We start from the raw sequence: 25,251 nt of genomic DNA, 5'->3' as shown, positions 1-25,251 counted from the left end.
GAGGGTAGAGGATCAGAGAAGCTGCTGAGAGCATTGCTCACCCTCCTCTGGGCTGACATCTGGATCTCCTCTGTGGCTTCAGCTCCCATCTACCCTGAGCTCCAATAACAGCCTCCTGTATTTGTACCTGCAGCCAGAGGCTAGTAGTGACTTCCTGCTGTGGCTAATCTCTAGGTCTATCAAGGTATCCTGTTGGGCTCCCTGCTGCACCATCATCACCTATGGAAGAAACTTCATGAAGTTTCCTCCCTTTTACTACTTAGGCTCTGACTAACCAGTTATAATATAAAGGTTGCATCTATAAGTGTTGATGACTCATTATGGCTACTCTTGCAAACTGTTGGAATCCGAAGTTTAAACTTCAGGAAACCTAAAATTTTCCAATAATTTACCTTCGTTTGGCCTAAGAGAGCCAATGTAAAATCTTAGAAATGTTTTGGTTTATACAGGAATTCCTGAAAAATTGATTTCTTTTTAAGTGAGAGGATTGAAGATAGTGAGGCAGACTTCCAGATGTGCCCCGGCCAGATCCACCTGGTCAACTCATCTAGGGCCAATACTTGAGTAACAAGCCATTTTTAGCATCTGTGGCCAATACGCTCCAAAGGATCTATCCTCAGCACCTGGGACTTTGCTCAAACCAATGGAGCCCCTGCCTGCGGGAGGGGAAGAGGGAGAGAAGGGGGGGGGGAGAGAAGAAGCAGATGGTTGCTTCTCCTGTGTGCCTTGACTGGAAATTGAACCTGGGACATCCATTCGCTGGGCCGACTCTCTCTATCCACTGAGCCAATGTCCAGGGATGATTCAGTGTCTTAACACCTTTATTTTTTAAGCAGAATCATCTTCCCCAAATGAGATGATGAAAATGTTGTGTCTGCTCTGTCCAGCATGGTAGCCACTAGTACCAGTAGCTATTGAGAACTTAAATGTGGTTAGTGTGACTAAGAAGTGGAATCTTTAATTTTATTAAACTTTAATTTAATTTACATATCTGCATGTGGCATGTGACTATGGTATTGGACAGCAAAAGTCTAGCATATGGTCATGGACTACGGGGAAGGACTTCTGCCTCTGGTGGTGTTTCTGTGTGCTCTGGCAGGGCTATAGAGAAACACGATAGAAATATATATTAGCACTGCTCTTCATTCTGTTCAGTTTAAAACTGTAACAATCCCTAGCATACCTGACGCCTGCCCACACAGACAAACAATATTCTCAGATAATTCTGTTAACAAATTTTCAGATAATACTTTGAACACAGCAGCTTGAGAATGAAGAGGCGGGCAGGCAATGTTGGTGGCTGAAGAGAGGCAGAGACCCAGTAAGTGGAGGCACTCTCTGTGGAAAGAGATAACATTAGAATTCTTGCTTTGTTTCCCTATCCTTCAACCCAGTGGAAACTGTCCCCTATCTCTGCCCTAGAAACTGTCCATCTTCTCTTCCATGGAAGGTTTCCCTGGAGTCTGACCGGGACTGCATGGTAAAAATATGACTGACTGTTACGGATCCTGGCACTGCTGAAACCGAAAGACGTGCCCTGTGATCTAAACCGACGACGGCTTGTTTCTGGCCTAGAAACATTTCATTTCACATCTCTGACCTTTACATGGACATAATCAAAATAAATGACATTATGCACCCGATTCTCCTGAGAATTTTGCTCATAGATGTAAATGCTAAGGATTTAAGAAGGTGACCCACTCAGGTCACTAGACTGAGATTTAACAAACAATCACTCAGCAGGACAAAAATCACTATCCGCAGTAGGTAACTGCAAAAAACCAATTAGGTATATCAGTGGGGATATAAAAACATTAAAAGGACAGTTTAAAGTACCACAGCTTCTGAACCCAAAGGCCCAAAAGACTTGGGCATATTATTCTGAGAGCTAAGGAAAAGTATGCTTTATAAATCTGTAAGAATCTTAGTAATATAAAACCACAGTGAAAAATTCTATGAAATTGTGGCTAGGAACCGCTTTGATTGGGAAATTTTGTAGTTGTTTGGTAACTTATGTAATTTAAATTTTATTTATTTATTTATTTATTTATTTATTTACAGGGACAGAGAGAGAGTCAGAGAGAGGAATAGATAGGGATAGACAGACAGGAACAGAGAGAGATGAGAAGCATCAATCATCAGTTTTTCGTTGCGACACCTTAGTTGTTCATTGATTGCTTTCTCAAATGTGCCTTGACCGCGGGCCTTCAGCAGACCGAGGAACCCCTTGCTGGAGCCAGCAACCTTGGGTCCAATCTGGTGAGCTTTGCTCAAGCCAGATGAGCCCGTGCTCAAGCTGGCGTGACCTCGGGGTCTCGAACCTGGGTCCTTCGGCATCCCAATCCAACACTATCCATTGCGCCACCGCCTGCTCAGGCTATTTAAATGAGAATTATAGAATTTGCTAACAAAGTAGGAATTAGTAAACCTTATAATAGTAACTATAATAATATATTCCAGTTTGTTTTATTCATGTTTACATAAGTCACGCACACAACAACACATCCAGTATCATTAAGCACTCATTTTTCTTCTCAAAATTTTCTCAATGCAAAAGAAAGAAACTAGTATTATGGTCATCACACTCTTAATTTCAAAGTCAAACAGAAAAGACAGCACTGGGGAAGCCAGGCAGTCCATCTTGGTGGATTTGCACAGTTCAAGGCTGATCCTTACTCTTAGAAACTTACAAATAAGATGATCAGGAGAGGGTTCATGCCAGCCACACTCATGGTGATATTAAAGTAGAAATGCTGGCCTTGGCCGACGATTCAGTAGATAGAGCATTAGCCTGGCATATGCATGTCCTGGGTTTGATTCACAGTCGGGGCACACAGGAGAAGCGACTACCTGCTTCCCCTCACACCCCCTCCTCTCCCTCTTCCCCTCCTGTAGCCAGTGGCACAAGTGGTTTGAGCCTCAGCCCCCTGAGGATAGCTCAGTACTCAAGATTGGTCCCACTAGGGTGGCTAGGTGGATCCCGTTGGGGCACATGTGGGAGTCTGCCTCACTATCTCCCCTCCTCTCACCTAAAATAAACAAACAAACAAATATAATATAATATAATATGCTGATTGAATATCTTGTTGTGAGAAAAATAATCCCTCACGTAGAAGGATAGTGATATCTGCCCGATCATTTCCCCTTCCTTCTCTCTCTTCCTCTTTCTCTAAAACCAATAAATAAAAACTTTTTAAAAGCTACACCCACAACCTATATTTAAAGAAGTATATTAAAGAATTCGTAAAATACTAAGATTAGCCTAACCAGGCAGTGGTATAGTGAACAGAGCGTCAGCCTGGGGCACAGAGGACCCAGGTTCAAAACCTGGAGGTCGCTGGCTTGAACTCTGGCTCATCTGGCTTGAGCGTGGGGTCGCCAGCTTGAGCATGGGATCATAGACAGGACCCTATGGTCACTGGCTTGAGCAAGGGGTCACTGGCTTGGCTGGAGCCCTCCAGTCAAGTCACATAAGAGAAAGTAATCAATGAACTAAAGTGCCACAATGAAGATAATTCTCATTCTCTCCCTTCCTGTCTGTCTGTCCCTCTCTCTGTCTCTCTCTCACTAAAGGTAATAATAATAATAATAATAATTTTTTAAATAAAATACCAAGATTAAACTCTTTACAAAATACAAGCTAACAGACCTTGACATTTTAAATCACTCTGTGTCTTCTATGTCTAAAATGCATGTGGGCCTTCTGGTGAGACTCCAGCTTCAAAATGCAAAGAAGTCTATCTTTAGCTCTGTGGATTCAGCACAAGTCTAGAACTTGGGATTCTGGTACAAAATACTACAGAATTTCACTATTGTGAAGCCCAGGAGACTAGCAGATACATAATCAGCCTTTAAATAGTTTCAACAACACTTTCAGAAGCTCATTGAATTTTCTAGTCTCATCCACATCTGAGAAATCAGTGATGTACAATAGATACACCTACAGTGGAGAAACGACCTATCAGGTCTCCAGAATTGTGGCCGCTTGGACCATCTAAAATTGTAATTTGTCTATTATCTCTATTAGTTTATTATTAACCTGACTGGATTGCCTTGAATGTAAAACTGTTAGCTTCTGACCCTGTAGGGCAGGGGTCTCAAACTCGCGGCCCCCCACCAATTTTGTGCGGCCCGCAGACTGGCCCGCAGACTAATCCACGAAGTTTGATTAGTCTGCGGGCCACACAAAATTGGTGGGCGGGCCGCATGCGGCCCGTGGGCCGCAAGTTTGAGACCCCTGCAGGGGGATGCAATTTTGTATATCCAATTCAGGATTCTCATTAGAATCACTGAATTTTTATCAATATTGCTCACCCTGCAACTCAGGGCAACTTAACACCATGAGAGTCTGTTTCTGTACCATCAGGAAAGTGAAGTAAATTTGAAGATTACGTTAATGAAGGCCTCCCAGCACTAACAGGGCTTATAGTCAGTGTTATAAATTTCTCAAAAGTATATTTAGGTCCCCAAACCATTTCCATTCTATGATCCACTTACGCTATGACTGCTGTACTTCACCTTAGGGCTGCCACCACTCTAGTGTTAGTCATGAATTCTCCCCACTGCTCCAAGGGGAAAGACTTCCAGATGCCCACAGAGAGGCAAGCTACTAGGGGTAGGGGCTACTAACACCTGCTCCATTTGAGGGCTCAAGTCACATGTGATTTAAACAATTCAGTTCAAATGCAGTAGAGACCTTGAGAAGAAAATTAAGAGTAACCTCTCTTTAAAAAAATCACTAACTTCAACTCTCCAACCCGAACAAGGGTCTCTTCCTAATAAGCTAGGGAACTTTTCCTTTCTGCGTCTTTTACAGCTATCTCATTCGAAGATGATTAGAGCTGCAAAAACATTCTGCCTTTACAAAGCAGACAGTGGTAGAGTGTACACACTCAGAGATCTTCCTATCCAAGCCCAACCATAATAATAAAAATCACTCTTAAGTTAAATGCATTAACTTCTAACTGATCTGATGCATATGCTAACATACTGCTATTGGTTACCACAGCAACGACAAAACAGTTTGGGACTGCTGGTCTCCAGACTCTTAGTTCCACAGTTGACACATGAGTGGAGGTGACGGAAAGAGTGATCACATGAAAGTTTTGCTTCATCTTCTAGGAGGAGGCCGAGAGTGCACAGGAAGTCATGAAGAAGAACGCAAAGTTGACACATTTGCGCAAACACTGGCTAGTATCTTACATCTTAAGGCATTGGAAAATATATTAAGAAACTGTAATATCAATATCAAGCATAGGATAAAAAATAAAGCAAATTACACTGCTAAAGAACAAACACTATGAGATTTTAGAGTGGAGCAATTCACAAACATAGGTTATATTTTTGGCAACAGTGGTTATATTTTTGGCTAGTTCCAGGCTAATATAAACTCTTGTTTTCAATGCACCTCGTCTCCCTCCTCCACACCCCACCACTGCCCACCCGCAGTGAGTGCTTCTCACCTCAGTGCATATTATGCTTCTTCTTTACGAGGCCAAAATAACACTTTCAAAGATATTTCGCTCTCCTAAATTCTGAAGACCAGAAGCCTTTTAGTTTCTCATCTTTAAACTACTAAAAATCTAATTTCTTTACTTGTCCTCTTTACAAATCTTACATTTTAGTAAATACCTCTCAACCCCCCCCAAATTAACTTATAAAACAACAGCTATTATGCTTACAGAATGTGCTATAAGATTTACAGACACACCTTGTTTATTCCTCCAAACTCTGAAAACAGGAATTGGGTTTTCACAGATAAAGAGACTTGCCCCAAATCACACAGCAGGTTAAATTAATAGGGCTAAGACTCGATCACAGGCTTATCTGACTCAAATCACTGTAATACATTCCTTCAGAGAGTGGAGTAAACGATATTTTACTGCACTGTTGCTGATAAAATGTTTATACTGTACACATCTGCAGACCTAAGAATATATTAACCCTCAAAGGCCCTTTCATAAATATACCCTTAAAGCTACTCTGTGATATTGCTAAAGCAAAGATTAGTATTCAAATTTCACAAACAGAAACACAAATATTGAAGAGTTAAGCCAAGGGTTCTCAACCTCAGTGTTGGGAACACAGCTGTGTTAGGCTTGCTCGCTTGCACTTCGCATTAGTGCGTGAGCACGTGGCTCCCTATGTAAGACTAGGGGTGTAAGGCTACCCTCAGGGCAGATTGCTGCCCGCCACTGTGAGGGGCCGTTTAGCTGTTAGTTTGCCGGTGTTTCCCTGCCTGTTTGCTCATCCACTGATGCAAGACTATAATAAATGGGAATAGCCCACTGCTTTCCAGCTCCTCAGTTCCTCTACCATCTGCCTGAATCCAATGTGGACCTGCCTGGCCTCGGCCACTGGCATTACACTCAGCATTACAGACATTCAGACAGAATAATTTTTTTTTTTTTTTTTTGTATTTTTCTGAAGCTGGAAACGGGGAGAGACAGTCAGACAGACTCCCGCATGCGCCCGACCGGGATCCACCCGGCACGCCCACCAGGGGGCAATGCTCTGTCCCTCCGGGGCGTCACTCTGCCGCAACCAGAGCCACTCTAGCGCCTGGGGCAGAGGCCGAGGAGCCATCCCCAGCGCCCGGGTCATCTTTTGCTCCAATGGAGCCTTGGCTGCGGGAGGGGAAGAGAGACAGAGAGGAAGGAGGGGGTGGGGGGGTGGAGAAGTAAATGGGCGCTTCTCCTATGTGCCCTGGCCGGGAATCGAACCCGGGTCCCCTGCATGCCAGGCCGATGCTCTACCGCTGAGCCACCCGGCCAGGGCCCAGACAGGATAATTCTTTATTGTGGGGCTAACCCATTCACTGTGGGATGCACAGCATCCCTGGTATCTATCCACTAAATGTCAGTAACACGCCTCCCCACCCCCTGTGTCAATCAAAAGTTTGTCTGGACATTGCCAATGCCCCCTGAGGGGTAAAACCATACCTCGTGGAGAACCACTGAGATAAGCCTGGTTCAAGATTGTACTGATATCAGGAAAGAGCTCTTCTAAATCCTAGCTTATGAGATTTCTCTCATACCAAGCTACAGCTTCTTAAGAGAAAGCACCTGTTAGCCTGGGTAAAATGTACAGACCTCAAAATGTGACCACCTCTACTTCCCTTCACTTTATAAGTACTGTCTCTCAACTTTTACACTCAAGTGCACATCTTCTAGGTGTACATCCCCAGTGTCTTCAACTCCTGTTCACACAGTTTCTAGACTGTCTCCAAAACCTGATTATCCTCTTCTGAACACACATTTAAACACAACCCCAGAAATGTGCACAGCATTGTCTAAAGTAGTAAAAACAGGAGCAACAAGAAAAGACTAACATCTAACACACAATTTACTGCCAGGTTCTGTTTGTAAGCACTTCACATGAGTTATCTAATTTCATCTTTCAACATTTTCAACAACCTCTGAGGCGGGTATTATAATCTGTATTTTATGAAGAGACAGGCACAGAGCACGCAATAACTTGCCCAAGGTCAGGCAAGCCCCTGCTCTTAACCACTTATCTACAATGCTTCAAAGAACTGTGAGATGATCACCTCTTTGGTTCTAAATGCTCCACCTCTACTGATGCATGAGTTCTTTTCCCCAGCTTATCAAGTGCCATCATCCAGGTACCTTGCTCAACTCGGACATCACTCGACTGCTCAACCCTCTTTGCGTATGACAAGATGCAAACCCACTTATCCGTATTGCTGTCTAACCCACATTTGTCCATCTTGAGTAAAGAACACAAAGCACTCACTTCGTTAAATGTTTTTGCTGAAGCGCACATGTCAGAGCTACAGCAATGTTGATATACTTGTCCGGTAACTATCATAAAGGAGGTTAACTGATGATGAGTGATGCTAGACACTGATCATCAACATGTTTTCTAAGTGATCCCCATCCATCCTTTCAAACATATGATTTACAACTCTGCTAGACACCAACCTAAGCTCTGAATCTGAAGTTCCTGGAATTTACCATCTCCCCTAGTTTTGAAAACCAAGCTGTCTGGCATACTTCCTCCTCTCCATGACTTGCATGAGATTAATCCCAGGTGGTTATATCATCACAACGGTACATTCTTTCAACACCCTCAAGAACTCAAGGTACTTAAAGCAGCTAATTTAGAGAGGTTTAAGGAGGCCAAGGTATCCTTGCTGTGTTTGGGAAGATGGGTGGGTGTCCTGCGTCATATAGATGGTGCAAATGAAGAGGGGGTGTGAGCAATACCCTGTCCTGTCTAGTCCATTGTCTTCTGAGAAGGTGACATTGTTTATGATGACATCCCAACAGATGATCCAGCAAATGGACTCTCTCAGAGCTGGCTGTCCCCGGTGAGGCACATTGAGACTGTCCCACGTCTACCTAGCTTTAGTACTCATTGAAGGTCCTTTCATGACCTCACCATTCTAAACAAGCAGGTTCAACACTAAACGACAAGCTAATAGAAAATTTAAAACATTTCACCTAGCGCATAAAATACTGCAGGTGTACATTCACACAGAGAGAATTCAACTCTTGGAAGTCCACGGATCCAGCCGCTTGGTTTACAAGTAGGGAATGCCCGAGTGGCACTTGGTGAGGAGCAAGAAGAACATGCAGGTCCAGAACGCAAAGTGCTTCAGGATAAGAGAAGAAAGTCACTCCAAATCAGCAGCCATCAGGCAGCCACATGTATTAACAGGTTCACCAAGAGTAGGGCCTGCTTAGTTAATATTTGAATACCACAGGCTTCCAGGGTAAATGCATTATTCCTTGAACTTTGACATTTTGGTACTGGAGCAATGAGAAGCTTTTAAAATCACTTAAAAATCTACTTTGAACCAAGAACTTCCTCTGGATTATTTCACAATTGGAGCCATGTGGGGAAATTACAAACCTTAAATGCTAACTTTGGGGGTAAGTGAAATTAACTAGCTATAAAATGTGGAGATTACATAACTTGCCGTGGCTCTTGAACTATAAAACAAAGATAATCATACCTCTACGTCTCAGCATTGTTGTGAAAATCAAATGAGGCACTGCGTGTGAAGCATCTCAGTGACTGATAAAAGCAGGCTCTTTAAGTGTTCGGTTCTGTTGTAGTATTGTGCACCTGAAACCTGTATCATTCTGTTAATCGGTGTCACCCCAATAAAGTCAATAAAAAGGAAAAAAAGAGAAATGAATTAAAAGATAAAAATAAAAAACAATAAATGTTTGGTTCTGTTACAACCATCAGGGTGAAACTTGAATCAAAGCTCAAATTTAATTATCCCTTTATTTTATTTCTTGTGTGCGTGTGTGTGTGTGTGTGAGAGAGAGAGAGAAAGAGAGAGAGAGAGACAGATAGACCGAAAGGGAAAGAGATGAGTAGCATCAATTCTTCACTGTGGCACCTTAGTTGTTCATTGATTGCTTTCTCATATGTGCCTTGACCAGGGGGCTACAGCAGACTGAGTGACCCCTTGCTCAAGCCAGTGACCTTAGGCTCAAGCTGATGAGCCCTGCTCAAACCAGATGAGCCTGCGCTCAAACTCGTGACCTCGGGGTTTTGAACTTGGGTCCTCTACGTCCCAGTCCGATGCTCTATCCACTGTGCCACGGCCTGGTCAGGCTAATTATCCCTTTAGATTTTAGACATCTTAGAGATTTCATAAAATATTTTCCCATTCTTACTACCTGAGGGGCTTTGCAACTACCCCAGTGGAATTAAGGCCATTTCTCTCAACTTCACAGGCTGTTTCTCAAAAAAAAAAGGAATCCCAGGTTGTTAACCTCTCACACAGAGAGGCACTTAATTAATTAAACTCAAAACAACTGGACTTAACAATTAGCCTATGAGCTTGAAAACAGTGTTATTATTAGTTCAACATGCAAATAATTAAAAATTCTAACAAGTTATTTTAATTATTCATTTAGAAATGATTAATTTCTAGAGATGTTTCCTATAGACTGAAAAATGTCAGTTGCAAAGAACTTTATTAGACCTGCTGGCTCAGTGGATCAGCCTGGCATGCAGACATCCCAATGTCCTGGCTCCGATCCCTAGTCACACATGAAAAGCAACTATCTACTTCTCTTCACCCTTCTCTCTCAGCCACTCAATCAGTCAAATGTAGGCCTGGCCACTGAGGATAGCTCGGTTGATTCAAGCATCGGCCCAAGACGAGGGTTGCCGGGTGGATCCCAGTTGGGGCGCATATGGAAGTCTGTCTCTATATCTTTCGTCCTCTCACTTTAAAAAAAAAAACTAACTTGATTCTTTCTTTCTGTTATAGAGCCTGTCTACTGCATTAGAGTCCACATCTTCATAAATGAAGAAGTATAATGATCTAGTAACTTCATAAGTCAGTTTATAATCTTCCTATCATCCTTTATGCTATGTGGGTGTCTTCTATCTGCCTTGCCAGGACAGTGTTTCTGATGGTGATATGTCTGCTGCTGTGTATGTCTTTAGTGAAACTGCAAACATCACAAGATTCTACTTCTCCTGTCTCCCACCTCCCAACCTCTTGCAAGAAAATAACTTACTTGCAGCATATAAATTTCTATGCACTGCTAATTTTTACATAGAAAGCAGATTAAAAAAAAAAAAAAAAAAAAAAAAAAAGCTCACGGAGGCCCCGATCGAGTGGCTAAAAGGATAGAGCGACATCACCATGCCGAGCTGCAGGTTCCATCCCTGGTCAAGGCACATACCAGGAACAACCAATGAGTGCACAATCAAGTGGAATAACGAGTTGAGTTGATGCTTTTCTCTTGCTCGCTCGCTCTCACCCCCTTCTTTCTCTCTCAAATCAATGCGAGGGTGGGGGAGCTCACGGCTTTATTTCTACATAAATTTAAAAGTAATAGTCAATTCAGCAGGCTTAAAGAGTGGAATGGAAACAGACCTTAAGTCTCCAGATCCCCATCATGGTACAACTTAAGTAACAACTCCCTGACAGTAAACACAAATAGAAAAAATAAACATAAAAAAGCAAGGGCTATGTACTCTACTCAGTTGTGTTTATTTCCACAAATTCCACAAGAGCAATTACCTGGCCACAATAAATAGAAAGCATAGCCGTGGAGTAGACACGTTCATTCCACAACACACGAGCACGTGCTTCCTTCTGGCACTGAACACAGGTCTCGCTGACCAGCTAAGCTTCCAACCAGCCAAAGGAGTTGACTGAAGGACCATTAGTTCTATTTAGAACAGGGACTGGAGTTTGAGAACGTATTTCCCCAAAACTTAGTAACAAACTGTAAACACAATCTCACTCCCTCAAAAACCTTCATTGCGAAATCTTGATAACCCCAAACCAAAACCTCGGCCTGATCCTTGGCTCTCAACCCTACAAAATTCAGAGCACCGATGCAGCCTCCCTATATGCTGGCCCACTGTTTCAGCAACTACCCTGTGAGCATTCTCAGATGTCAACAGCTACAGCCCATTTTATCACTAAAGCGAGATCCAGTACAAAGTAAGACTCCCCTTACTCGCCATCGTAGAGGAAATGACAATGATTGCATTACGGGGTGTTCTCTGCAAGACAAGGAAGGTTGTTTCCCCCTGCTTTTAACTAGGTCCCACCGTCTGTCAGTGCTACAACGCCGGCCCAGACAGCATTGTCATGAACGACAGCATCCCACCCAGACGGAGCAACACTTACACTCACGGTCTCTCCTTGCTGCAGGCAGAATCTCGGGGAAAGTTCCTAGGATACTAAGTTAGCGCGCGGCTCCCGCACGCCAGAAGTGCGAGCTGCCTGCCCCGCAGGTGGAGAGGCGAAGGCGATCAGCTGCGCGCCGACCCCGGCCCGTGCCCCCGCTCCTGCTCCTGCTCCCGGGCGCCGCCGCGCCTCCGCCGGCCGGGCCACCCCTCTCCTGCGGCCTGCCGGGCGGTTGGCAAGGGCAGCGCTGCTCCAGCGCCTCGCGTCTGGCGGGCGGGCTGGGGGCGGGTCCTCTCTGGGGGGCGGCTGTGCGCAAAGACACCTAGGCCGGCCCCTGAGGCTCCAACAGGGAAGCCGCGGGTAGGAGGGCAGTAGAGGTTTTTGGAATGTAGGGTGTGACCCTCTAGCACGGCAAAAAAGAAATGAGTCACCCAGTACAATCCTGACCAATAAGCGTGTTCAGTCGATTAAGGCGGAACTTTCCTTTCCTGATTTATATCAGGCTTAGAAGCCTTTTATAAGCCTTTTTTTTTTTTTTTTTTTTTTAATTTCAGCCTTTGGAAACTTCAAGAAACTGTAGATCGCCTTTTAAAAGTCTTATAAAACAAGGATTGATCTTGTTATGACAAATACCTTAAAAATAGATGTACGTTAATTTATATTCCTCAAGTGATCCAGGATGTAATGAGGCTGGTTGCATCAGGTGTCCAAACAGATTTTGATCTGACCTCCGACACTGTACGACCTAGGGCAGGATAATTATCTGCAGTGAGGGGGATCAAGTGCTCACCTAACAGAGTTTGAGGGACAGATGATATGTAGTATACATGCAAAGAATTCGGTACAGTGCTTCACACAGAGTAGCACTTAAACAATGCTGTCCTGTCCCTCTGAATTCTGTATCAGAATCTCCAAAATTGTGGACAAACTGGCCAATAATTTTTTCCATTCTTTTCAATGTTAAAATATTCAAAGAATTTTAGAGCTGAAATAGTTCTTTGGTATTGCATGATCTGAGTCCCTTATTTAAGAGTTTAAAAAACCAAAGAAGCCTTTAGTTTAGGATTTTAGTTAATAGAAATTTTATTGTAGCAAACCAAAGGGTTTAAAAATTAGAATGACTTCATTTATGCCATAATTAAACCAACTTTTAAAAAAGTAAGAGTGATTTTAGAAATACTCTTTCTTTCTGGGTCATCGTGCCCTGAAATTACTTTGGAATAAAAATATTAAAAAGAAACTTTCAGTAGTTGGGAATTGGCAACTTCCAGGAAACAAGAGAACTGGCAGGTGCTGAGGACCAGTTAAGAAGTAAGTTGATTACTAGTGAGGGTAGGGAGTTTTTACAGAGGAAGAATTTTTTTTAAGCTACAAATTAAACCTTCTTGGCTTTAGAGAGAATCTCCTCAGTTTAACTTTCTCACATTTGTTTAGAGCCAGTCATTCTATAAGCAAAGATTTCTTCAAAATAGTTAATAACCAAATATAAGATCTAAAGTGAGATCAAAAGATCCAAAATGCTATTTTTTCTCCGAACCAGCATGGAAGACTAGAAGGAGCTGCACCAGGAGTCAAGAGCTCCTGTCCTAATCCCAGCTAAGTGGCTAGGTGGGCGGCCCTAGGGAAACTACTTCATCCCTCTCTGAAGCTTCCTAGGAGTTTTTCAAGACCAACTTAAGGTCAAAAAGGGCAGAAGCTAAGGTACAACCCAGATGGGTACTACACTTATCAGAATAATTACTTCGCTAGGTATACAAATGTCTAATAACTATTTTGTGCACCTGAAACTTAAAGAATGTTGTATGTCAACTATAAGTAAAAATAAATTTAAATAAAATATATTTTTTTTTAATTTTAAGGGGAGGTACAAGATCAGCTTATAACTTAACGTTTGTCCTTAGCAGAACGCATTAATTGGTCCTGTATCTTAGATCAGTGTTTTTTAACTGCCGGTGTGCCAGAAATTTTATACCAGTCCACAAAAGAGTTAACCACCCTGATGCTGTATGAAGATTATAAACCCAATAATTATAAACTGAAAAACGCTGTCTTAGATGATATAAAGCTGATAAATCTCTCTGGACTCTCTTATTCTTCACAAAGGTAATCTTATTGTCCTGGACACTTTAAGTTAAATTCTGGAACTATCTGAGCTTCCTGCCCCCTCTCTTGATAATTCACTATCAACAGGTATGATGACAGCTTCTTAAGTGTCTTTCACATCTTTTTCATTCTTTCCATTCCTCATTCAGGCATTCATCCCCTCATGTCAGAGTCAACAAGGTTGAGAGTCTCCTGACTGTTGCCCCAGCTGCTAGATCCCTCAGTCTGTGACCCATCATTACCATCACATGATAAATGTCAAAGTCCAGCATGCATAATGTCATGAACCTTTCTATCAAACAACTTTACAGTAGAGATGAAAATGAAAACATGTGCTTTATAGGCAACTCTCATCATCAAACATTTATATAAATTAGTATGTATATTTGTGCACATCAGTTTTCTGCTCATAAAACTATTACAATCAATTGTACTAGCCAAACTGATAATATATTGGCTGTTACAAGAAGAACAGTAGCTCTTTCATATATGTAGCCTATATATATAGAACCTGTATGTATATGAGCAACTCAATAAACTTCCTAACACTGCAGCCTGAAAAATGCAATTGTATGTGTGTATGCAGACACAGATACACCAAGGTACATGAAAGAGAATGAGAAAGGGAAAGCTAACACAGGAAAGAAAAGTAACAATCTAGTAGTTTGTTACTACTATATAGGACCCAGTCAAGCTTAAAATTCACAGTTGCTACTCCATTCAGGAAGAAGGAGGCCTTTGTGTACGTATGCTCACCTGCAATCTTAGCTGAAAGCACTTAAAAGATGTTTACAACAATCCTTATGCTTTGAACTTAAGAATGCAATTACCAACATTTTTAGAACATTCTCACAATAGAAAAAGGATAAGATGTCTTTGTTGACTAAGGTTAAAACGCAAGGTACAAATTTGGTCATTTCACAGTTTTTCAAAAAATGACAATTAGCCCACGGGTCCAATGTCATGATCCTTAGTCATTCAGATACAGGTCTCCACCTCTCCAACCTCCCCACCTTCCACTTAAAAACCCTCTGCCAAATAACGGGCCTGGTCCATTTGTTGTTCCCCTAAAGCAGTGGGCATATTACCGCCTCTGCACCTGGGCCCACACCTTGTCCTCTGTTTGATGACCTTCCCTCACTCTTCTTACTAGTTATTACCTTCCAGACCCACTCAAACCCTTGCTTTTCCTGAAATCTTCCTCACTAGTTCAAGCCCTGGGGAACTCTCCTCTCTTCTAAATGCCTCCAGACCTTTCTTTATACCTCTATCTCACAGCTGACTTATGGAGCCTTGGCATCCTCCTTCTTTTTGAGATCCCTAATGTTTCTGTCTCACCAGATGACAAAAGATCGTCTGAAGCAGAGACTGTTTCTGAGGCCTTGTATACCCCAGGACCTAGTAGATTCTGAATAAAGTCACTGTTGATATAATAATGTGTAAGTTATATAACAACCACAAAAGAGAAAGGAAAACTTTCCTTTTGTCTGCTGACACATCGAGAATAAACAAATATATATTAGAGCTGTTCAAACCAGTTGGCAAGCAGAACTCAAAAGGCAGATGTGTTTCTTTATTCTTTACAACATTTTTCCAACAATACAGAATGGTACTATTAAAGAAAGTAAATCTGATACTTCGTAAAGGGAAGTAAAGTTTACAAGAGCATTGCCACATAAAATCTCAGTTCCCCAAACACTAATCTACTGAAGGGAAGAGAAGCATTAAGTCATTCTATGATACCTTACCTGTCAAGTAGGGAACACAAATGTACATATTTGAAAATCTTGCCAAACTACCGATTCCTCCTTAAACAGAAACATCTCTCTCAATGTACACAGCATAGCCACGAACATCTACCTGATTACCTAACAGTGCTCTTAACCATAAATGGTAGCAAAGGGCACTTCTTCAAGGCAAATCATAACTATTAGAAACATCTTAAGTAACCATAAGTTATATGACATTTGCATTATAGCAAACCTCTGTGAATCACAAGAGTTATTATATACACACACATAGTCACTAGTATTCTTTGAGTAGTGCTAATACATTTATGCTTTTATGAGATGGGAATAAATGCTACCACTGTTCTTAAAAAGCTATGTCATAAATCAACTGTCGTACTATGCAATTATATTTATTATAATTGCCCATAACAAAGACAGTGACTTCTTAAATATTCTACGTATAAACAACCAAATGAATGTCAGCATTCTTTAACTTGCAGGTTAACAGAAATGGAACTTGAAGCAGCACATGTAAAAGCAAAGTGGGATGCGATGACTCTGAATAACCCAGCAACAGGAGAGCCACAGCTGGGCTTTAGGATCAGCTGAAAATAAACTTCACAGGACAAATGGCATCTTTATGTCTATAGTTTGGCTTCATTCTTCCTTCCTCAACTCTGCCTTCTTCTACTTAACTCCTCGCTCTGCCACAAAGAGGAACTATTCCACATTAAAATTTTTTTAATTATCAACAAAAAAGCACATCTGTCCAGCTTGGGGCCATGCACCCACCCCGGTGGCCACGGTCCTGTGTTTGGCCTGTCTACACTAGAACTAACTAGTTGGATTGACAGGAATAACAGTTAAGTTCTCCAGAAGGTTAGTTTAGTTCCCAGAAGTGGGAAGAAGGGCTCCTCAGTCTTCCCTCCAAAATACCACCACTTATCAAGAAATTCCACTTTATGTCATTGTAAAAGCTTATCAAAGCAGTCCTCAACCTGGTAATAAATTACATTCCAAAAGTTCACTTTTAAAGTCTTAAGTTAATGATCTCTTTTGTGGCACTTGAAATGCATTTCATGAGAGACAATATGTAGAGGCTGGCTTCTCTGGCCAGTCTTTAAAAGCCTATTAAACTCATGACTTATCTGAAGTATAATGTTAATAATATTTCTAATACTATACTAAAGTCCCATTCATAACATTGTTACTATAGGAAAATGTATTTAAAATTCCACCTAGAACAAGAAAAAGATGCTTAATATAATTCCATTTCTTGAGTATCTAGTAATGACAGTGGCTTCCATTATAGACGAATTATTTTACATTTTATCTGTATACAACACATCAAGGCAGGTGTTAAAAACTTCACTAAACCCATGAGGAAAGGTTTTGATGCCTGAGGTGAACTGTCAGGAAAAGTCAAAGCCAGATTCAAAGCCATGTACGTTTGCCCCAAAGCTGGGACTGTTATGCTTGATGCTCACTGCAGCCAGACAGATGTGGGGTTACACTTGAGAGGACTGAGAGATAATGTTTCAGACTCTGTAAATATATAAACTTCTGTGTCAAGAAGGGACTAGTGGGTAGTCACAGTCAATAGCCAGGCTCCCTGAGAAGGTACGTCTCTGTGGAAGAACAAATGAAAATATTTCTAAGTGAGCCTTAAACTATACTTATATACTTATGCTTCTTGTACTTGCATGAAGATCATCTGAAAATCAAGGGTCTATAAATAGGATCTTTATAAAAAATTTCCATGTTGAAAAGGGGGTACTATCTATTAAAACACCTACCTAAGGTGTTTTAAAATTAAAAATGCAAAAATAACTGACCAATGTGACTCAATTCTGCCAATATAAATGCAGTGATGCATTTAACATCCTTAACTGTGTTTTACACTTAAAATCTTTTTGGTTATGCAGTATTTAATATACGTAAGAGAACATCTTTAACGTATTTGTCAGGAAAAATAACATTAAGATGAACAACTCTGAACCTACCACCCAGTATAAAGCAGACCCTTCCCGATATAGTTCACGGTAGTCCCTACCAGCTCCTTTCTGTCTGAGCCTGACAACCAGCTCTTTCTGTGCACGTTGGACAAAAAAGTTTGAAAGTCTTTGGTTCAGCCGGGATTTTAATAATAAATTAACCCTGTGCCTTTTGAAATCAAAGTGGAGAAGTTGTCAAAAGTAAAAAAATAACAAGATAGAAAACACCTGAATTCCTAGTCATAAAGAAAGGAAATGGCTTCTTGTACAGTCTTAACCCAGAAACTACTCATGAGAGAGACCTCTGGGGGCTTTTGATTTCACTCATAGGCCAACCCAGAACCAGTCATTAGGAATATAAAATTAAGTTAGAGCTCCTTAAACATCTGTCTGATTATTAGACACATGGCAGGTGAACTCCAAATTATTCCAAACTGAGGTAAGGTATTACTAAGCCAAGATAAACTGGTTCTCCCATGCGGAGCCTTAAACATGTCAGATACAATAAAAAAAAAAAATAGGAAAGGAAAGAGTACTCTGACTAACAACAATGAACTCTACTTCATGTGTCATGAGAAAAAGAACCAATAACAGGAGGGGGGAAAATCAAATAAAACAGTCCATAATTTACTAGGGTGTAATTTTGTTGTAATAGTATGTTAAACAATTTCTGTTATGTGAAAAAATTTAAGATATGTCATCTGTAAAGTTAAAGGGTTTAACAATGCATGCCCAAGGAAAAGACATATGCGCTAAACTAGTGAATGAAATCAGTATAAATAGTTGCACTGAAAATACAAGCTGAGAATAAGGCAGTCTAACATGTGTTACAAATTACACTGTATAGTAAATACATGCTAAAGAGGAAAGGGAAGGCCCTGGCCAGTTAGCTCAGTTGGTTAGAGTGTCATCCTGCAACACTATGCTTGAGGGTTCAATCCCCAGGCAGGGCCACACAGGAAGTGACCAATGAATGCACAACTAAGTGCAACAACACATGAACACCTCTTTCTTTCTCTCTCAAATCAATCAATTCAAAAAAAAAAAAAGAAAGGAGGAAAGGGAAAGGAAAGATAAGCTTAATTTACAGAAAGCAATCACACAAAGAACATCTTAAGGATGGCATACAACGAAGTGAGGATCCTGACATGAATATAGCTCAGATTGTCACAGTGACACTGTCCTTTAGCATCTGCCTGCCTGCCCTGTGCTGTAGTTACTGGGACACACAGCAGCGTACTCTAAGACAAAGGCTAGGCCCAGGGCTTGCATTATTTTCAAACTCCAGACGTTCAGACCTTAACACAGGACACGTTCCACAAATGCTTGAAGGGGGAAAAAAGGGTCAACATGGTCAAACTTAAAAACCTTATGGAAATGCCCTGTTTGAAATGATAATTTCTGATTTCTCTAATGCAAGAAAAAGACTACAGTCCACCAAGAGTATAACAGTTCAGCCTAAATTATGCTGCATTAACAAATAGCACCAACATTTTAGAGGCCAACAACCTTGGGGAAAGGTCTATTTCTGGCTCCTGGTTGGCTCCCTGTTGGTGAGCTGTGGCTGGCCGCCATGTCCTCTTCACTCTGCAATGGAGGCAGATGGAGCACCGCTAACTGGGGCAAGCTGGTCTCACAGCAACGAGAAAAGAGATCGCAGAACGAGGCCTTGTCTAGTAAAGCTTCTCAGAAATGGTGCGTGTCATTGTTTAGAAATGTTTTGACAAGACTAAAATCACCACAAATGAAATACAAAATCACTTAAGAAATGCTTTCTTCCCCTCAGTAATGATAAAAGAAGGTCCAAAAAGCAGCCCCTCCATTTCTATGGTACTTTATGCTGTTTTCATAATACTTCAGATATTTCCTTAGTATGTCCTCACAACCATCCCAGTGAAGTCCCAGGATTTGCCCAAGGCCTCCACAGTGCCTAAACCAGGGGTTGGGAACCTATGGCTTGCGAGCCAGATGTGGCTCTTTTGATGGCTGCGTCTGGTTCGCAGACAAATCTTTAATAAAAAAATAATAATAATGTTAAAAATATAAAACATTCTCATGTATTACAATCCATTCATTTCCTACCACTCATGTTCATGGTTGTGGGTGGCTGGAGCCAATCACAGCGGTCCTCTGGGACAACATCAAATTTTTATTGGATAATACGTAATGTACATGGGTCGTTGTATGGCTCTCATGGAATTACATTTTAAAATATGTGGTGTTTATGGCTCTCTCAGCCAAAAAGTTTCCCAACCCCTGGCCTAAACTATGCAACTCCAAGTGTGATGTTTTTGCCTCGAAATCGGCCTTCAAGGCCTCCATTCACCTGCAAAATGGAGCCAAGCCTAGACTCTACCTAAGAAAGTTTTTAAAAGATTAAGTAAACCAATGTACACACATGCACATAAAAGCACTCAGTAAATAGAAGATATTATTATTAAATTGTGATACTTGTCCCCTAACATATCTTTTTCAAATTATCTTTAAATTTTAATCATAAAATGCAGAAATATATTTACTAATAATGTTTCCTTCACTTTTCAAGACCATAAACTCCTTTTCTCTTAAAGTTTTTCTATAAACATACATACTTTTTCTGGCATCTATGACTTGTTCACTCCCTGATGGGTTGATTTAAGACCCTCAAAAAGTTTTAAAAAGCAGAACTATTAAAAATTTTTATTTCTTCTCGAAATAGGGAAAATGAGAAAAAAATTGAAAGAATTCAGAATCTTCATTTGAGAATGAGATAGGCCCTGGCCAGTTGGCTCAGTGGATAGAGCATCAGCCCAGCATGTAGACATTCCAGGTTTGATCCCCAGTCAGGGCACACATGAGAAACTACCATCTGCTTCTCACCCTCTTCCTCTCTCCCTTCTTTCTCTCTTTCCCTCTCGCAGCCAGTGGTCAGGTGGTCTGAGTGTTGGCCCTGGGTGCTGTGGATAGCTCAGTTGATTAGCGCATTGGCCAAAGACAGGGGTTGCTGATCATGGTCAGGGTGCATGCAGAAGTCTGTATATCTCCCCTCCTCTCACTTAAAAAAGAGAGAGTGAGAGAGAGAGAATGACATAGATTCCAATATGGTTCCCAAATGATAATGAAAAAGGGCTTAGCATCAAAGGCCCTCTATCTTCTATCCCAGCCCTAACTAGCACTACCCCCCTTCTCTGTCATCTGCTAAATTACAATTGTAGCCTTTCGTCAGAATGAAATACTCCTTTTCCACTTCTGCCCCTTTGCTCCAGCTGTTTTCTCTACCTAGAGTGTTCCCTAAGCACTGCCACAACTCTGTTCAAAGATCCTGCACAAGTAATTCAATAAATGCACCGCAATTCATGAACAAAGATGTTCATCATAGTGAAAAGTTGAGAACTAAAATGTCCACTATTAAGGAACTAGTTAAATACACCATAAACCACATATACATGGAATACTATATAATTAGCAAAAATGAGGTAGATGTACATTTATTGACATGGCATGGCTTCCGTATAATGTCAATCAAATCAGGTTTCAAAACAATATTTATAATAATCCATTTTAGGGGGAAAAAGTGTGTATCTAATCTAGGCATAGAGAGAGTGTGGAAGAATAGAATATATATAAAAATAATGTGCCTGACCAGGTGGTGGCACAGTGGATACAGCATCAGCCTAGAACCCAGAGGACCCAGGTTTGAAACCCTCAGGTTTGGCCCATGAGGTCGTTGGCTTGAGCATGGGATCATAGACACAACCACATGGTCGCTGGCTTGAGACAAGGTTGCTCGCTTTAGCAAGGGGTCACTGGCTTGGCTGTAGTCGCCCAGTCAAGGCACATATGAAACAGCAATCAATGAACAACTAAGGTGCCACAACAAAGAATTAAGGCTTCTCATCTCTCTCCCTTCTTGTCTGTCTCTATCTATCCCTCTCTGTCTCTATCCCTCTCGCATGCATAAATGAATGAATGAAGAAGGAAGGGGGGGAGGGAGGAAGGAAGAAAGAGAGGGAGGGAGGAAGAATAGGTATCTCTGGGGCCCTTGCCACTGACACAGTGGATAGAGGATCATCCCAGACCACTCCACCCCCAGGTAGCTGGTTTGATCCGGGGTCACCTCCTCGATCCCTGTGTCACCAGTTTGATCTCAAGGGTGCCAGCTCAACCCTGAGGTCACTGGTTCCAGTCCCGGTCAGGGCCCGTGTGAGAAGGAATGAATGGGTACATAACTAAGTAGAACAGCTCTCTTTCTCTCTCTCAAAAAAAAAAAAAAATGTATCTCTGGGAAGTGATAATATTGATGAATTTTCTACTCTTAATAATTTTCACATTTTGCCTGACCAGGCGGTGGCGCAGTGGATAGAGAGTCGGACTGGGATGCGGAAGACCCAGGTTCGAGACCCGGAGGTCGCCAGCTTGAGCGTGAGCTCATCTGGTTTGAGCAAAGCTCACCAGCTTGGACCCAAGGTCGCTGGCTCGAGCAAGGGGTTACTCGGTCTGCTGAAGGCCCGCGGTCAAGGCACGTATGAGAAAGCAATCAATGAACAACTAAGGTGTCGCAATGCGCAATGAAAAACTAATGATTGATGCTTCTCATCTCTCCGTTCCTGTCTGTCTCTGTCTATCCCTCACTCTGACTCCCTCTCTGTCTCTGTAAAAAAAAAAAAAAAAAAGTAATAATAATAATAATTTTCACATTTTTAAAGTTCTTTCCAATTAGCATTGTTAATTTTCATAAGTTTTAAAATGCATTGTAATTAAAAGGCATTAATCATTAAACATGCAACTCAGTTGTCATCTGCTCTTGAAACCTCCCCTGATCTAGCCCACTCTTGCCATGCAGGTAATTTCTCTCTTCCATTTGTTTCCTGAGTACTTAATGTGTATATCTCTTATAACATCAACCACATTTGTTTTGAAATTTTAACTTTCTATGCTCAGGCTTGACTATCAACTCCCAAAATGGAGTAAGCTTGTCTCATCTGTATTAGAATTTACCGTCATAACTCTTCCTTCCTTCCTTTCCTCCCTCCCTTCCTCCCCCCTTCCTTCCTCATTCATTCATTTATGCATGCAAGAGGGATAGAAACAGAGAGGGATAGATAGAGACAGCCAGGAAGGGAGAGAGATGAGAAGCCTGGATACATGGCTCCCAAGGATCCAGCAAATTACTGAATGTGTTGATTTAAACCTAATGCAAGGCTGTAAAATATATGTATTTGAAGAGTACACACCGAGCAGTTCTCTAGTAAAGAAATCATCTATATTGGGGGTATTCAGAAATAGTCTAATATCCATTCTGGGGAGAGAAACTATATATCAGAATATTTTATCCGCAGTGAAATTTTTCTGTTAATTATTACCTCCATGTTTGCCTTCGAAGTTATCAAAGATACCTTTATTCAGCTTAAGACAGAGGTCAGTATTTCCTAATCCAGAGGAAAGTCTCTCAGATTTCTATCACGAGTTTTTGCTTGAAATGAACAAGAATTACTTTTGCAATAATGCAAGTCCGTTCCTGACTCAGTAGGAACTATAAATAACTATTATGTTAAGAAGAAATAAGGAAAATAAATGTTCTAAGATTATGTAAGAGAATTGACATAAATGGGCCCTGGCTGGTTGGCTCAGTAGAAGAGCGTCAGCCCAGCATATGGAAGTCCTGGGTTCAATTCCCAGTCAGAGCACACAGGAGAAGTGACCATCTGCTTCTCCCCCCAAACCCCCTCCCGTCTGTCTCTCTTCCTCTCCCATAGCCATGGCATGAATGGTTCGAGCAAAGTTGGCCCTGGGCACTGAGGATGGCTTCCCTCACGTGTTTAAAAAAAAAAAAAAAAAAAAGCTTGGTTGCCTAGCAACAGAGCAGTGGCCCCAGATGGACAGAGCATCACCTGCTAAGAGCTTGCTGGGTGGATCCCAGAGCATGTGGGAATCTGTCTCTGCCTCCCTGCTTCTCACTTAATTAAAAAAAAAAAAGAATAGACATAAATGAATGTTGTGAAATACCCAAGGCATTTTTTTAAGGTTCAATAAAAAATGTATTTTGAAAATTCGGTGGATGAGATTTAAAATAAACACAACCACCACAATCTTAGCTGTTACTTAGCAATTTCAGGCTTCAATTGTTCCCATCTAAAAAGCAAGTTAGAAAACAAAGAAACTGCTTCTTAGAAGAAACACTGAAAAATCTGATCCAGTTTCCTTTCTTGCCTCCATTTTATTCTCTAAGATTTCACTTAAGCCCCTGTGAACTTGAAACTGCCCAGATTTTGTTTTGTTCTGTTTCTCTCTTTCTGGAGACAATTCATTTTCATTAAGACTTAATTTCTGAATCCAAAAGGAAAGCCTCACTCTATAGATAGTCAGGAGGAACCCAGGCTGCTCACCCCTGCCTGAGTGTAACGTCACCACCCAAGTATGTGGAGATCCGCGAGAGTACAGAGAAGGGACAGAAGGACGTTCAAAAGGGAGTGAACAGTCTGACTTCTCTCAAACACTGCCACTCAACAGCCAGAAGACGTGAGGGGTGCCAGGGGTCAGTTATAGACTGAGTTAACAACTTGAGAACTCCAGTCACACTCTTAACAAAATAGGTTTAAATTCTAAATCAGTCTCAGTACTTATATTCAATTCCAGAAGCTATGTGAGTGTGACAGCCGAGCGAGTTGATAAGCAAGGATTCAAAACCAAACCTTGCTTTTTCGACCCAAACAGTCTTACCACCAGGGCTGAAACAGATAATTGAAATAGTGACTTAGCTGCAGCCAGCTCCTACCAGTCCACTAGAGTCTACTGTCATACTGACACCACAGAAATCAGCAAACACTACAACCCCCTCCTTCCCACAGGGCCAGGTCTTAACCCACCAATGCCTGATAGTAGCTAAGGAAGTTGAACTGGCTAATCTTCTGAGTCAAATTAAAGGCCTGTAAACTGGAAATCATGAAACAAATATAAGGAAGGAGAGTAACTACTTCTATTGTGGTCCTATAATGTACCAGTCATAACACAAAGTACTATCCACACAGTCTTTTACCTGTGATTGACTCAGATCAAACCCAATACACAAATAAGTCAACTGAGGTTCAGAGGTTGAGTAACTACAAAAAGCACTAAAGCAAGAGTCAGGCCTATGAATGTCTGACTCAAAATTATATAATCTTTCCACTAGCCTATCCCACATACTAGCATTATCATTATCATAATGAAACCAAAATCAACCACATGAAACTAGATGATAGTTAGCAAACATTAATGGCTTCTGATGTGAAAAAATGACACGAAGAAAAATATGGGGATGCTGTAGACAAGGAGCTCAGTTTTATTCATATTCACTATTTATTCATCTCTACCTCCAAATGTACCCACAGAATAAGAGTAAGAAATGGGGCCCACAGAACCAACAGGACCAAGAATAGCTGTGTTTAAGAGATTTAATATAAAAGGATTCCTCTTTTAATCCTTCAAATACTTATGTTCTACCCACCAAACTCTACCTGACTTGAAATGACACACTCAACTGGAAAGCATAATTTCTCAAATGTTAACATACAGTTTTTGAAATACTTATGATATTACTTTTAAGTATTTTCTCCTTTTGACTTTAAAGTTTTTTGATTGGGCTGTTCATTTATCACTGTTTCTTACAGAAAATTCAGCTGGTAGTCAAAAGAATTCTGAAGGGCTAACATAATTTTACTTACTGATTATTATTTAAAATTCTTGTCATCTTGGCTTACTAGAAGTTACCAGCTTCTCCCACTGTTCCAGCACATTTTCATAACCTGTCATGAGGAGAAAGAATCTA

General features: G+C 41.3%; 1 protein-coding gene across 10 annotated transcripts in view; it reads right to left on the bottom strand.

Annotated features, from left to right (window-relative positions):
• The window catches only part of SGMS1 (sphingomyelin synthase 1), a 325,673-nt gene that overhangs the window by 90,612 nt on the left and 209,810 nt on the right, over positions 1 to 25,251 (bottom strand). For 8 of the 10 annotated variants that reach the window (XM_066244178.1, XM_066244179.1, XM_066244177.1 and 5 more), the window contains one exon: positions 25,148 to 25,228. The exons of 1 other annotated variant lie outside the window; for it this stretch is intronic. The gene's annotated coding sequence lies outside the window, so the exon portion shown is untranslated. Of the gene's footprint in view, positions 1 to 11,638; positions 12,002 to 25,147; positions 25,229 to 25,251 lie in introns of those variants that run through there. One more of the 10 variants, XM_066244187.1, reaches the window with a different exon arrangement.

This window comes from Saccopteryx bilineata, chromosome 9 (assembly GCF_036850765.1).
Source record: "Saccopteryx bilineata isolate mSacBil1 chromosome 9, mSacBil1_pri_phased_curated, whole genome shotgun sequence".
In the NCBI taxonomy this organism is placed as follows: Eukaryota; Metazoa; Chordata; class Mammalia; order Chiroptera; family Emballonuridae; genus Saccopteryx; species Saccopteryx bilineata.
This window is presented reverse-complemented; position numbering and strand designations above follow the sequence as displayed.